Below are 13,749 nucleotides of genomic sequence, written 5' to 3' on the forward strand. Positions count from 1 at the left end.
TAAAGTAATCAGCCGAATTGCATGCATCTAAATATGTTTTTGTTTCCTTTAATTAGTTAGACTCCGTGTTAGGGAAATAATCAAATCTATCCATAAGAAGGATTGTTCCTTTAAGGTGGGTGGTGTCATGGACCGAGAGGAGGAGGAGTAGCCTCGGCTGAGTTCTCCACACAGCGAGGGGATTCCGAGAATAAACAATTCCGATAGACTCGACTACAGGTCGCAGGTTGTGATCAGTGTGATCACAGTCGAGAAGCCTTGACGTTTCGGACTATTTTTTTTTTTTGCTCACCGACCACCTCGCCCTGTGTGTGACAAAGCGATGAGACCAAACGCGACCTTTACATTGAGACTAACCGTGGAATTGCCACCTCTCGCATAATGATGCGCCTCTCCGGTTGACTGGGGTCTGCCGCCTGCCATTGGTAGACAACGCAGGTAGGCTACGTGCTGAAATAATGTACACTGTTTAGTTGTTATTAGCAGTAATGTATGTAGCCGTGTGTCTACGTATACGGGACGGGTGTCGGGGATATTATACGGGATCGGGGTTTGATTTTTTTAGAAAGAGGGAGGTGTTTTGCGTGTCTAGCCGAGCAGAGGCGCATATGGATAGCGCTGAAAACGCTGCATAAAGAAGTCGGAATATATCACCCGTTGCTGTGCTATGGCTTCCTATTTGATGAAACGATCGCCTACAACCCCGTAGAGAAATACCTCCATCTTTATCGTTGAGGCAGTCGTGTAATCTGCATATCGGACTCTCAGCCATCAAGACCAGCTTTGTAGAGCTATTCGCCGTGGTTAATGTAAATGGTGGTTCATAATATTCTGGCGTTACTGTTGACAGTCGACCGACCTTATTCCGCTCATGTATTTCAACCCATAGCCTCATGAACACTCCGCTGCTTTCGGCTATTGGTCTCTCGTTGTGGGAATGAAAGACATCAATGAATAATGCCATGTTGGGCTAATTCCGTTCTTGTGTCTAGCCTTGTGACATGAAGGGTTAAAGGCCTTACGTAGTCCGATGAGTTGAAATGTACTCCGGCTCTAGAGCCTCTCACTGTGCGGTGTCTGGCCAGCAGTGTTTCCCGGCACCACCAATAGGAAACTCTTTAACAGTCAGACTCAACGAGCCACATATCCCACCTCGGGCCGATGCACAGGGTCCTGTGGTACGGTTATAACACTGGTATTACAATAATACTGGTGTTACAACCCGTTATTGATCATTGTCGTATGTATGGCCGATAAACGCTTTCCCTCACAAGAATTGTTAAAAAACAAAACACAACTTATTCCAAAACTTGTTTTTGGCTGTGTGATGACCCAAGCAATAGTTAATTTGCCTTTATTCAACTATTAAATGGGATATACAATGGGAAAATGTCCATTATTCTGGTAAATAGTCTTGTTCAGTTGTGTTTTGATTAAATTGTTTTTTTTTTCACCAAAAAACTAAAAACTCCTGGTTTTAGCAGAAAGGTAAAAAAGTGTTAAACTCTAATGGTGTTTCAAATGTTAGGCCAATTATAAGTGACCGTTCTCTATTTGTGTCTGATTTGGTTGAATGGGTTCAAACTTCAATGGTTCAAAGTAACTTAACAGAACAGGTTGGTATACATGTTTATTTTTTATATTCTACCTCATGGACCATAGCAGAGACAGCGGGTTAATGGGTGTGTGGGGGTGGGTGGGTAAACTTTCGAGCTCAGTTCCAGGGGACAGGGCAAAGTGTGGATGTCAATGTTAGTTCAGGTGCAAACACTCACTTTAGCATACCTTCCCCAAAAACCATGGCTTTAATCGCGTTGGGGGAAAGTCAGGCACAATTAATTCACTGCTTTTTCACCAAACCTCCATGGATTAGACTAACAGACTTAAGCAAGCGGTGAAAAGTCAAACTTTCTGTAAAGTCTGGCTCTGAAAGCTCTGTGTCTGGGGTCTGTCTTCTGTGTCTTTTTGTTGAGTGTTTAAGCTGCTTAATTATCTGACCTGACCTTACACAAGATGTTCAAGGTAGCGCAACGTGTCCTCTGTTGCCATAGATAACTTCAACTTCCAGAGCCTGACTTTGAAGTTGCACTTGACAAAGCAATTTCATTGTTCTCTCTCTCTCTCTCTCTCTCTCTCTCTCTCTCTCTCTCTCTCTCTCTCTCTCTCTCTTTTCTCTCTCCACATTGTAATGTTGTGAATATTGTTGTCAGTTGCATGTCTCAATGTACCTTTTGCTTGCATAAAAATGCATATCATGACATTATTTATAGTATCCCAATATGTCAGTCGATATCGAAGCTCAATCCACCCAACTCCCCTTTAGTATCATGATTCATATCAAATCACCAGATTCTTGCCAATACAGCCTAACACACAAGGCCTACTGCAGTGTGTCTGGTGTTCGGTGGTGTGTGTGGGTAATCGTCCAGGGAGCTGTACTGTTGACTGATGTACAGCGGCATGAAACACAATCATGGGGAGGACATTCGAAGGGCCACATGCAAATGATGCCAGGTCTGTGGTACTGGACTCTGCCCTTCCAGTCTCATGAAAACAAATCTTATCTGGCCCTCAGGCTGACTTTTGCTGCTTTATGAAAAACGTCTCTGTGTGTGTGTGTGTGTGTGTGTGTGTGTGTGTGTGTGTGTGTGTGCGCGTGTGTGTGTGTGCATGTTTATGGGTGTAGGTGCAGGCCTGTTGGCAGCTGTTGCTATCGGATGTTTTAGACTGGGTGCCAACCTGTGTCAATGTCCTCAGAAAGCCATCCAAGCCCAGACAGCAAGAAGAACAATGATTAGACACTGCCTGTAGTGGTCACATTTCTCTTGTTATTCGTGGCCTTTCTGTCAGGAACAAACGCACACATATACATACACATATACATTTACAAATACATATATATACACATACACACACACACACCGTTTGTGATAAGCTCTGACTCTTACATCATAAGCAAGACTGTTTGATTACATCTTATCTTACTCATTTGTTGATCTGTTTTGACTACTTCTGCTACTTTAGTAAAATGTTTTACATTATTTTGGTGTTCATAATAAATTCACCAGATGCACAGTGAAAGGTTTTCTGTTTGATAAAGCTATCTTGTAAAAAGGATCAATTATTCATTGTCCTTTCCCTACTTTAGCTCGCTTTCATGCATTGGTTATTGTAACTACAGTATTTTCTCTCTCTCTCTCTCTCTCTCTCTCTCTCTCTCTCTCTCTCTCTCTCTCTCTCTCTCTCTCTCTCTCTCTCTCTCTCTATCTCTCTATCTCTTTCTCTCCCTCCCATTGAATTGTCTAAAATATAACATCAACAATTGTGCTGGAAATAAAATGGTTTCCAAAGTGTTTGGGAACTAGTGAGGCACATACAGAAGAGGATGGCTGAAAGCTTTTGGCAAGTACAATTTAAAGCCCCTAATAGGAGAGTTTGGTCCCCATGAGAAGCAAATGCAATAAGCCAGGTCTCTATCCACCTGGTTACATGCCAGATTTACATTTATCCACACACACACACACACACACACACACACACACACACACACACACACACACACACACACACACACACACACACACACACACACACACATAATAACGAAAGACTGCAATTAAAATAAATCCAAAATATTGCAAACCCATTTAACACTTTGCTTTGGGAGAGAATTGTAGGAAGGGGGTTTCTGCGGCAGACGTTGGCTGCATTTCTTTGTCTTGTGTTTGTCAATACCAACCACGCAAACCTTTCCTTTATCACAGTGAACGCTTATCAACTAATTGCTCTTATCAACTAATTGCTCTGAGTTTTCACTACAGAACGCTGTTATGGGTTAATGGGTTTTGGACACTGATTTGTGTCATGTGTGTGAGGTCAAAGAAATGATTGGTAGAAGGCCATCTGGAACTCAGACATCATATTCAGCTTGGTGGGTGACCCTTGCGCGAGGATGGGGCCTTTGTCAGCAGATCATGCTTTATCACGCTCATGGAGTACATGTCGTCAATCACATTTTCATATGTCAACCCTTTCAAAATGATTGTTTCAAATTTGCGTTTCATTTGGATGCAAATCTAGCTACTATAGTGAGCTCACTTTGTGCCGTGGCCTAGCATCGACTTGGCCTCACTACTCTTTGCTGAGGCGTGTGCTTTTTTTAAGACACATGAGAGACATAGAAAATTTTGTTAGTAAGTGTAACATTTGTTACTACGTTGCATTGGCAAGTCAGCCATTTTTGCTTTTTTAGAAGGTTAGGTGTTTGACAATCGTGGTAGCTAAATAGTAACACACCACTTATAATGCGGTAAGATACTTAGGATATTGTCAATGAATGTATGTCAAACTAATCCCCCTAATCTAGCTTTGAAATGCCCATAGTATAAACGCTATGTGCCCTGTTCTTGGTGTTTAGGTCTTACAAGCTGTCTTGTTGGCACGTACAGCCATGAGCTACGACTGGTACTTCAGTCTCAGAGGCTGCAAGGCTACCCACCAAAGTCAATGGGAGCGAATTTGATGACGAGGCAGGAAGGGCTTTTTATAATGCTGCTGAATGGTAGCTGGAATTATGGTGTGGAATGGAGGGAGGCCAGGAGAGGGAGAGAGGGAAGGATAGAAAGCGAGGGAGGCAGAAGAGAGGAATTGACACTTGGGACGCGTCACCCTTGATCTATATGCCTGCGCTACACACTGCCTGGACCTCATCTGTTGAATGGTCACCCTAACCTCACCTCTCCTCAAACTCTCCCTCGCCCCATCCCATCCCCTAAGAGGTGACGTGAGGCCCTCGCCTTGGTGCAGTGAGAGGGCCCTTCAATTACCTCCACCATTGATTGTTGCTGATTGCAATTGCCTCGAGTTATTTGAACTTTGTTGAAAATCCGCCACAAAATGAAGGGCCAGAGATGGGTGGAGAGAGCGAGTGAGAGAGAAGGAGGGGGAGGGAGGGGACGGAGGGGACGGGAGGGGGAGAGAGAGAGGAGTGAGATGGATATAGATTAGCTGATTGGTTAGGTTTTCAAAGAGGAGGTTTCAGGACCACACACACACACACACACACACACACACACACACACACACACACACACACACACACACACACACACACACTCCTACTCCCCGGACTGGACGGTGGTGAGCATGCACGAGCCCCCGTACCGGGCAGTGTCAGATAAAGGTTACACAGCTTTTCCTTTTTGCATGTGGCAGGGGCCATTGGTGTCGGGGCCCCTGCGTGGTATTCGGGGTCCAAACAGGCACAAGGACAGTGGATTAGGGAACGTCCTGTCCTTTTGGTTGTACTTGCCAATGGATGGGTGTGTGTATAGCAGTTGGTTGAGTTGGCTGGGTGTGTGGTTTGGGCATTGATGGCATGTTATGGTTCCACACCCATACCAGCTGAATCCAGTCTACTGGTATCCTGGAGGCCTACTTTTACTGGAAATGATAACAGGCACGCTGTTGCTTGGATCTTTGTATTATTATACCATTGGAATATATGTATATATATATCTTTTGTATTAGACTAGGGACTGACTGAGCCCAATGACTAAGGAAGGTCAGGTCATGCGTGTACACGTGTTGGTCCCAAGAGGTGCGAGCACAACATGCTTTCCTGTCTGCTTACATCACAGCCTCACTCTAACAAAGGGGCCGGCTTAAGGTGGCAACTGACAAGATTACCGCGCCGTGTGTTCTGGGGACTATTTATGCATCAGTATTTGTGTTATTCAAATCGTCCCAGCAGAGCACCCTGACGCGACTCATGAGATCCAAGGTTAGAAGCAAAAGGGGGGCGGGGTATGGGTTCGCATCGTCCAATTTAGAATACCTGGGACGCAAGAGGATTTGATCAGTTACTCAACCGTGTCTTGTCTGAGCCAGGTTGTGTTGGTGAAGTTCAGCAGTGCGTCGGTTGGGGGTAGGGGTGGTGTGCCGAGAGGGGGGGTGGTGGACGTGGTGGTGGTGGTGGTGGCGGTGGCTCGGGCTAAGTGAAAATGCCACTCATTCCTGAAGAGTCCCTGGCTTCGTCAAGGTTAGTGGCTTGTCTTTTGTAAGTTGAGGGATTGATGCATGAGCCTGTCTGGCCGGTGAATTCAAAGTCCAAGGCTGTCACAGTCAGCCACCCTCTCCCCCCACTCCTCACAACCCCCTCCCCCCATCCCCCATGCTTATATCCTACCCTCATCTCCCCCATCAACTCCCCGCCCCCGCCCCCCTCCTCCCCATCCCCTCTCTTTCTCTTCCTCCACCTCTGCAGTCTATCACAGGGGCCCATCCTTCCCAACTTCTTTGCAGCCTGTCCTTTTGGGAACCTTGAGCAAGGCAGCCAAGGACACAGCGTCTGGTGCAGTAAGCCTGTGCAGGGTGTGTGTGTGTGTGTGTGTGTGTGTGTGTGTGTGTGTGTGTGTGTGTGTGTGTGTGTGCGTGTGTGCGTGAGTGGGGGTGGGTGGGGGGGCAAGGGAAGTCGGGGGCGGGTGGGCAGGCTTTTACGTAACACTCAGCTTCAAACATGGCCGTGTGACTTCCCTGACGCTGAGGAACACAGTGCAGGGGCCGTTCCGTGGTACATTCTCTTTCCCCCCCCCCCGGACCACACCTCCACCCCCCCATCCAGCCAGGGAGCCCGGGGGGGGGGGTTGGATGCAGGAGGGAGAACCCAGCACCAACTTAATTATATCTTTCTGTTTTAAAAGCTTTCGTTTGAAATTAAATTTTCCCATGCAATTAACTAAAGAGGATGTTTTCAGAATTTATGAATGAATGATGGATATATGGAGGACAGGGCACTGGAGGCATGCGGGGGCGTGCGTGAGGGCGGCTGCCTATGCACTATATGCGGCGCGATACTGCCTCAGGAGATTTATTTCCCTGAGTGAGGGGTCGGGGATTGGCCAAAAGGAATTAAGCCGTCATAAAAACTTTTTTCATTCCGTCACTCTGCTTTGTCAGAGTGAGAGAGTGAGGCAGAGGTCAACGCGTGCTCCCCCAACAGGGCATACTTTGGGTCTTCCGTTTGTGCTTTTAGATGTTGGTTTATAGCTGTGGGGACATGGACACCCACGCACACATGCACGTCGATGGGGTGAGTCACATGAATTTCCCTAATTAGAAAGGAGGGGTGACATGCATCAGTATTAATGGACAGGCATAACCTCAGCATGAGCAAGGTGCTTGTGGGATCAGGTTACGCTCCACTTTGGGCTTATTCGAAACCCCCCCTGAAATCCTTTTTGGCTCAGTCGTGACTATATTGGTTTAACTTTCTATCTTTTTGGGGGGAAGGGGGGTTTGCATCGTGTGATGAGTGGAAGCGTTGCCGGGCAACAGAGGGGACCTGTGCGCGTGGCAGTGCAGAACAGGAGCTGTGCGAGTTTCATAGGAGGAAAAAGGTCTCAGCACATAAGCTTTGTGTGTTTGCGGGGTTGCTTTAAGATCGATAAAAAAAAAGAGATACATTGCACCTTCTTAGGCTTAAGGACATTAAACTAAATAAAGTGTCCTTGAAGCACAGGAAAAAGAGCCATGTCTGCTTATTATGGGCCTCAGGGCCTCCGATGGGAATCCATTAGTATTTTGGGTATATTCAGTGTGCACCGTATCAGTTGGAGTGCAGGGTGTTGGAGAGCCTCATAGCCTTTCCCATAACTCCTGTAAAGTGTCATAACTCGGGGCATTTGAAAGGCAATAGAGAGCTGGCCAGGGGGCCGGCCGGCGGCTGGAGGCCAGGCGTGTGACCCGTTACTTATAGGAAAACGGACGGTTGGCCGGCAGATCGCTGGCTCATGCTCGCCGCGCCCCCTTTGACCTTGAGCAAAGGCAATTAACCTGCAACCCACCCCCCTGCTTCTGTAAATATCTAGCAGAAAGTAGTTAGGGTAGAAAGACGGATGCAAGAGGGACATAATCACATAAGTGAAAAAAAAAATACGGGGAGTGTGTGACTTTTAGAAAAGTGTCTAGTAAGCAACAGTATAGTAATAGAAGTGTGGCTTTGGATTTCCTCAATTTGTAAAGAACCCAGGATTGTCCAACGTACAACCGGCTGCAACTCATCTTGTGTCTTATCTCTCTTGCTCTGTGTCGCCACACACACACACACACACACACACACACACACACACACACACACACACACACACACACACACACACACACACACACACACACACACACACACACACACACACACACACACACACACACACACACACACACACACACACACACACACACACACACACACACTCTCACACACACACACACACGCACACGCACGCGCACACGCAACCTTCTCTCTTACACTTTGACATTAAGCCTGGTAAGTGACCTTGACCTGATTGCTAAGGGGACTTTTCAAGTTACTCTCCAGGAGATCAAATCACATGACACCCTTCACTCCCCGCCCACCCCATTTTCCTCCAAGCTTTCACATGCTTGCACACACACACACACACACACACACAGCACACACACACACACACACACACACACACACACACACACACACACACACACACACACACACTGTAAAAAAAAATAGAGCAATAAATAACCTGTGTACGTTAGAGGGAGGAAAAGGCAAGTGTGTGTGTCTGTGTGTGTGGGGTGGGGGGGGGCTGGGAGGCGGGGGGGACTGCCCTGGTGGCCTGTGTGTGTACGATCGTATTCTAGGGGCCCTTTTGAACAGGAGTTAAGCTTGTGGTGAAGCTATAGTGAAGCGTCTGTGTGTGTGAGTGAGTGTGGCAGTTGCTAGAATAGCTGACAGGTTTGAGGTGACTGCCCTGACCTTGAATAGGGTTCAATATGAACGTAAGGTGATTGGCTGAAGTGGAAAATGTGTCTGCTTTGCTAAAAATAATGTATTTTAAAATGTGACTGTGTTTTCTGGATTTTACTTCCATACTTGTCCCTAGTTCAAAGTGATATCTCTGGTTGGTGTATTTTTAAGCTAGCATGCTATCGCTCCTGCCCCTCAGATATGTTTACCATGTTACTCCAAAAATAAGGAGCTTAACCTTATTGCTCACGCCTTATTAACCCATCCAGCATATGTGCCTGGATTTGAACCTCAGGCACTTGTGTTGATGCTGTTTAAAATCAGCACAGTTGGAGGGTTTAACTTAAGGGCACAGTTTTCCTTCAGACGTTTTGCTGGTGTGGGATGAGGCATTTTCTTTTGAAGTTTGATCACATTTTCATATCCACAAGATGAAACCATATCCATCCTATAGGCTCACTGAACTGGAGCTGGATTAAGTATGAATTGTTTGTATTTGCTTAAGTGTGCACACTTCCTCTGTGTTATTTCCTTGACATTAGAACAGCTGCTGTAACCGTTGATCTCACCACAGACAAGTTACAGAGTTGAATTCAGGTCATCAGAGTCACATAGATGTTATCAATAGCAAAATCCAAACTACAATTTAACATTAGGACTACTGTTGTAAAAGAGCTACATTGATCTAGTTTTAGAACGATCTGTCCAGCTTAACTACAGACTTAAGTTGTCTTTACGTATTTTACAGTTTTCAACTGATCGTGTCAAAACATTGCTATGTTTTTCTGGTATTCTGCTTTTGAATAAATTGTTAGCAAACTCTCAAATACGTAGATAATACACATTTTTTTTCCAGAGAGAAAGAGGGATACAAAACAAAAAACTTTAGTTGTGCTTGTAAAGGTCCAACCAGGAGGTGTGCATAACTTTATTTCCATATTCAGGAAATTTGTTTTGGTTTGCGTGTCTCATTCTAAGCCAGGGTATCTAACACAAACTAACCCACACAACACAAGCAAACCCACTTGATACAAGGCTATCTCATGCAACACAACTTACCCCACACAGCTCAAGCTAACTCACATAAAACAATTTAACCCACATAAAACAAGCTAACCCACACACTGCAAAGCTAGCCCATAAACCAAAGCAAACTCACATAACCCAAGCTACCCACAATGCAAAGCTAACCCAAACAACGCAAAGCTAGCTCCCACAACTGAAAGCCAACCTGTAAAACAAAGCTAACCCACACAGCACAAATCTAACCCACACAACACAAGGCTCACACACAAGAAAACAAACCACAAGCTACCATATCTCAAAGTATTTTTTAATCATGCGCATTTTGGGTTATAAAAAGTAATGCCGGAGTGCTTGTGTAACCTGGGTACAATCTGTCCATGTGCAAAAAAGCACACTCCCACAGAAATAAACACACAGACAGTCACAGTGCTTTAGTTAGCACAACCCTGTGTGTCTCTGTTTACACGTCCAAGGGGCTGGCGCTGGAACAAGAGCCAGACAAATGTGGTTTATCCAGGGCCTCTCTGTCTCTAAGCCACCTGCCCTTCCATTCAGTGTTGACCTTGGTGCTTATGAGGAGGCAAGGCTTGACCTACATCCACCCACTAACAGGAACTACAACCCCCACCAGCACCCCTCCCCCACCCACACACCCCCGTCCACGTCACCAAATAAAGGAACCAGTATTTTTCAGGTCAGTCTTCTCTGATTTTGTTTTGAACATTCACATTTCTTTCTCTAATGAATAGCGTCTGCATTCCGAGGTTGATGCATTTTAATGTTAAGCAGGAGGGCTAAAGCAAATCGAATGAAAAGTAGTACCCTTACCTTCCCCCCCCCCCCACCCCCAGCCAGATAACATGTCATACCTACCCGGGTGCTAAATAGCTGTAAAACATTACAAAAAGAGTGAAAAATGTGCAATGGTTTTGTACCTATTGTAGATTAGTGGCTATTCAACAGTATGAGCCATCTTTTCGAACATGGTCATGATTCAGCTGTGTCTATGACGTTTTTCGTGCTATACAAAAAATAACCATTTGAAACGTGCCATTCCTTGCTTGGATATTAAATAAATGTTGTGCAAATGTCCCTGTGTATCTGAAGCTGCTCTTGCAGGAAAGTGGAGCAGCAGGCTACATGACTCTTCTCTGAGGCGCTAACGTGCGTACGCTAGGTCAGCATTAGCACACAGAGGCTTAGCACTGACCGGTGGGAGTTTAGCAATGGGTTAGCCCAGCTCCAATTTGACTTCCTATTTTTTATTTATTTTAGTCGAGTGTCAAGGGACAACTTATGTTAGTTGTTTCACACACAACCCACACAAAGCAGCGAGCATCTGTTGCGGCCGCGCACACTTTGACATCAAAGTGCCGCGACACTGGCATGCTAATGCTTAGCTAACCGGGTGCTAGACCCAGTCATTACATCTGACAGTAATAGCGCTTCGTGGTAACTAATTTTCACTTAGCCACAGATGCTTCGGCAAGGTCGAGTGCTAATACGTAAACGCTTTTGTGGGAATAAAAGGAGGAAGTAAAAGGTCCTTCCCGCCCACTCACCAACCAACACACACACACACACACACACACACACACGTATCAGAAGACGTTTCTGTCAAGCAAAACCAGGGCAATAGCCAATGGAGGGATTATGTAGCCGGTGCGTGACCAACCAACACTTAATAAAGGCGCGGTATTGCATGAGACGACAGAGCACGATGGGAAATATCACGCTTCCCACTCAGTGGGGGGGTGGGACCTACAGTAGTCATGCTACTAGGCAAGGCAGTGGCCAAGTCAACCCCCACCAGCCCAGCCCTAAATACCCTTACCTCCCCCCCCCAGCCAGATAACATGTCATACCTACCCGGGTGCTAAATAGCTGTAAAACATTACAAAGTGTGTGTGTGTGTGTGTGTGTGTGTGTGTGTGTGTGTGTGTGTGTGTGTGTGTGTGTGTGTGTGTGTGTGTGTGTGTGTGTGTGTGTGTGTGTTTAAATAAGGCAGTGGGCGGCTATGAGCTCTTTGAGTAACAGATGAGGTAATGAGGTAATAGTCCCCCTCAGAGCAGAGGGAAGGCCTGTGTGTTAGAGCGTGTGTGTGTGTGCGCGTGCATGGTAATGGGGGGGTTGTTTCAGCGAGTGGTTAACCCTGGGAGCAGTTGTTGTACTAGGGAGTGGGAGGAATTTCACTGTAAATACGGCTGATATAGCTTCACAATTAGCTTCACTTTAGCTTAAATATAGCTTCCCTATAGCTTCACTATAGCTTAACTCTGGTTCAAAAAGAGCACCAGAAAACCATCTCAAAATGCCAGCCCCCCCCCATCTCACACTCCCTCTCTCTTATTGTCTTTCTCTTATTTTTTTGGCTCTCTCCTTTCTCACTCTATCATGCACCACGGAACTCCACATACAATCTTAGGGTGGCTGAAGAGAAAAAATGGAAAGAATGAGAAAAGTGGGTCAGGGCGACCTATTTTTCCGATTTTTTTCCTTCTCTTTCTTTCCTTCTCTCCCTCCCTCTCCCCCCCCCCCCCGATAGTTCAAGGGAGGCAGAGGGTGGCTGAGTTGTCGTTGGTTGGACGAGGAGCAGGGGCTGATGGGAAGGCAGGGCCGTGTCGTGAGATGCAGCCATTCAGAACTGGGTCAGTGGCAGAGGGCTACTTCTTGTAAACGGCTTGTCAGACTGGGGAGAAAAGCTGCAAATGAACCATAGATTATACACCACGAGTGGAGGCATGGAGGTCTCTCTCTCTCTTCTCTCTGTCTCTCTCTCTCTCTCTCTTGTCCTCCTTCCACACACATACACATATACGGTACGAGTGAACAGATATGATAGTCACACGCACACTTATTCACACATACAAGTTGCATTACAGAAACATACATACACACATCGTAGGTGTAAACAGGCTCACTTCCTAGGGTACAGGCTTTACACATGCACACACACAAGCACACACACTCAAACACTTGACACAGACCCCCACACACAGGCATATAAAGACCCACTTGACAAAGACACACAAACACATACACACACACACACACACACACACACAGTTTGAGTCTCTGAAGCAGTGCCTCCTGCTATAGGTCTCTCTCCCCCTACACCCTGGCTCCAGTAATAGTGTGTGATTACTACAGTTAGCCCTGACAAGCTCAAAGCCCAGTGCTACACAAGCTTTTAAGTCAATGCTATCCTCTTCTTTTTTTTCTTCCTCATTTTTTGTGTTGAATGTTCCCCTTCCCTGTTCATTGACACAAGGCTTCCTGTCTATCTAAATATAACCCACTCTCTCACTGATTGGCTGGGCATTATTCAGGTCAGCTTGTTTACTGTACCACGCTCAGCCCCTGGTCTCTGCCGTGATTGCTTATTCAGCTGAGATCGTCCCTCTCTCCACACACCCTTACCGAAAGCCTGAAAGAAGAATATTAAAGAAGATCACATAAAAGGAATGTATTTTTAAATGGATTACCAAATGGCCTCTTTTATTGGTTGTTTATCTATGGTCGTGCTGTTGTCAAGGTCTCAGACGGACACGTTGGGATAAACCCAGCAGGGGGGTCCTGAATCCCTGCCTGAAAAAAAAAAAAACGTAATTAATAATACATAATCTGTGTGGCTGTACTCGGGTCTGAGCCCTTGGGTTTACTCCTGTATCCTCTCTGCTCATAACACAAGTACAATGCACTTATCTATGTGTTTATGTCTCTCTCATGTGGTTAGAGATCCTCCCAGTAATGAAGTTTGGTGGTCAACCCCACAGTTGGTTGGGCTTTCTTTGGATCCGTCTTCCTTTCTTTTGTCTTCCTTGGTGCTGGAGAAGTGCTTTCCAGGCAGGGCGCGGGCGGTATAATGCGGGTGTTATGATTTTACGAGGCACATCTTCCCTTTGATGCAACGCCCACCTTCTCCTCCTCCCCCAACC

At 46.1% G+C, this 13,749-nt stretch overlaps 1 protein-coding gene across 1 annotated transcript in view; it reads left to right on the top strand.

The window, feature by feature from the left end:
• Positions 1–214: 214 nt before the first annotated feature.
• nrip1b (nuclear receptor interacting protein 1b) overlaps positions 215–13,749 on the top strand; it is a 35,425-nt gene continuing 21,890 nt past the window's right edge. The window contains exon 1 of the mRNA XM_079738243.1: positions 215–438. The gene's annotated coding sequence lies outside the window, so the exon portion shown is untranslated. The remainder of the gene's footprint in view (positions 439–13,749) is intronic.

This window comes from Pollachius pollachius, assembly GCF_949987615.1.
Source record: "Pollachius pollachius genome assembly, chromosome: 6".
Classification (NCBI taxonomy): Eukaryota; Metazoa; Chordata; class Actinopteri; order Gadiformes; family Gadidae; genus Pollachius; species Pollachius pollachius.